Source organism: Ruditapes philippinarum, unplaced genomic scaffold (assembly GCF_026571515.1).
Source record: "Ruditapes philippinarum isolate M1 unplaced genomic scaffold, ASM2657151v2 ctg240_1_1_1_1, whole genome shotgun sequence".
Classification (NCBI taxonomy): domain Eukaryota; kingdom Metazoa; phylum Mollusca; class Bivalvia; order Venerida; family Veneridae; genus Ruditapes; species Ruditapes philippinarum.
This window is the reverse complement of record NW_026865789.1, coordinates 162,660-164,975: the sequence shown is the minus strand read 5'-3', so window position 1 is coordinate 164,975 and position 2,316 is coordinate 162,660. Positions and strand designations below refer to the sequence as shown.

Sequence of the window (2,316 nt, the reverse complement as noted above, 5' to 3'; positions counted from 1 at the left end):
CTGCAAATGATATTTTCTTTTACAAAAGGAAGTTTACATTGCCACTTCAACATATGTACAGCAATTTTCACCTGATCATATCTGCAAATGATATTTTCTTTTACACAAGGAAGTATCAAACACAACAATGCTAAAATTATTATAAGTTAAGAAACTTAACTTTATTTAAGTAAAATACAAATCATCATATAAGAAGGAATTTACCATCCTTGAATCAAGACATATCAACTTAAAATCAAGAGGATACAATCACAATGCTACCAATTTGCTGTCCCTGAAACATCAAATACCTTGATTCTATTCCACATTCTACCACAGAGCCACACATAGAATCTAGATGTCTATTTAGATTCGAGATGCCTAAAGGGCTCTCCACCTGTAGTTTAAATTTTGTTAGTCATTTTAAAACAAGTGTTGTGGGACAACCAACAAAAATTTACCCTTTTGTCAATTACATGCAAAAGTTCACTTTTCATAAACTGCTTGAGAATATGGATATCTAAATCAGCTATTACTATCTAAAACGATTTGCTCTAAAACAATAAAACTACTGATCTTTACCCGATCTTTACTGATCCTTAGAAAACTTAAATCAAATACTATTGAAAGCATGTGTTATAACCTTATGAATCTCAGTGCTTCAAAGAATGTCATAAATGACCAATGATGAATCAAAAAACCTGATTCCTCTGCCAGCAAAATTTACTTGGACCCTGCTGGATAAATGACCCACAGGATCACAAGTACAATTTTAGAATTTTACTTCTTTTCTGGCTTAATTCAATTTAAAAAATATATAACATCAACATAACGAAAATAAATAGATCTACATCAACTTGCGTCCCAGTATGTCATCTACTGTTCAACTCCTCAAAAAATGTATTTAAATTCAGTGGGTCTTTATCGTCATCATGATCATGAATATCGTAAATATTTATGACTGAATTTTGAACACAAGTTATAGATCTACTGTTTTGATTCATTCCTTTATCTTCAGAGTTTCCAAATTTACAATTTCGAATCACTTTCAACGATTTAGTATCTAACTTTAACCTCCGTATTGTCGATTGTAATACTGCGTAAATATGAAAATTTTCAGCATACGATTTTCGTTTTTCAGCTTTTAAAATAAGTTTTCGTAACACTTTAGCACCGCCTAATTCCGATTTAACAGTCAAATTATCCTTTCCTTCTTTACTTAAAACCTTCATTTTAACAAAATATCTCTCTCCTAAGAGTTTAAATATAAAAAGAAATCTACGATACGTATTTTTCCAAAATGGCGTCTAATTTTCCATCCTCAGCTGTCGGCGTTCCTTTCTGGAATGTCGAGTGTGTTCGTTTGGGCGGATAGTTATCCGTGCGTCACAACGAAATTAATGCGCGTAGAATTCATACGCCTGACAACAGTAATGTATCGTTATAAATGTTGATACAAAAAGTTTCGATTTTGATATGAATAATTAATGTAACAATTTAATTATTTGCTATTTTAAAAAGTTAGACACCTTTAACATGCTTTATATGATATGATTAGTTTGAAAGTAGTTTCAATACGCGGAAGCTGAATGAAATATTCGGTCTAATTATGACGTAATTCATAAATAAACACAATCATTCTGAAGATCTCAGAACAAAGTATAGATGTCTAAATACTTATTTTAACGTTAAAATTGATTTTAGAAATAGTTTATTCATAAGGTAAATATATTGATTGACAAATCCAAACAGTATGGGCAACTCTCATAAGCCCTACATTTTGCAGCGGAGGAACGTAAAAGGTGATCAAATTTAAGGCCCGTCTTGCAATTCATGGGAACAATGAATTATATATCTACATCTACAACTTGACAATTAATTCTGGTTATGACTAGCAGGCGCGTTGTCAGGGAACAACTGTTAATAAAAGACATAATTTATATGCAAATTAAAAAGATAAAAGAATAAAAGTTCTACAAGTATTAATTTAAATGACATAGCGTGCAATTTAGAATTTGTAAAATTGGTCAAGCCTCTCAGTAAAGATGAACATTAATTTAGACTGGGTTAGACTGAACAGTTAGAGGAAGGCTATTCCAAAAGGAAAGAAAGAATGTTGATGGCAGAATTTTTGTTGTTGTTGTTCTTTGTCTTTTTAGAAAGCAAAAAAAAAAATGTTTTTTAATAGATCTTATAATGTTTTAAAAGTATAGCTTTTTCTTATCAGTGGAAGGAGAAATCACTGAATGCCAACTATATTGATTCAAAGGCAAGACGTCGACAAAGATATTTTGACTTCCAAAAAATGTAAGGGCGATTTGAATTTTTCAGAGAAGC

The 2,316-nt window shown here is 31.0% G+C and overlaps 1 long non-coding RNA gene across 5 annotated transcripts in view; it reads right to left on the bottom strand.

Annotated features, from left to right (window-relative positions):
* The window catches only part of LOC132730331 (uncharacterized), a 29,918-nt gene extending 27,602 nt beyond the window's left edge, over nucleotides 1–2,316 (bottom strand). For 2 of the 5 annotated variants that reach the window (XR_009625744.1, XR_009625746.1), the window contains exon 1: nucleotides 205–2,316. This is a non-coding gene — a long non-coding RNA (uncharacterized LOC132730331). The remainder of the gene's footprint in view (nucleotides 1–204) is intronic. The other 3 variants (XR_009625747.1, XR_009625748.1, XR_009625745.1) reach the window with 3 other exon arrangements.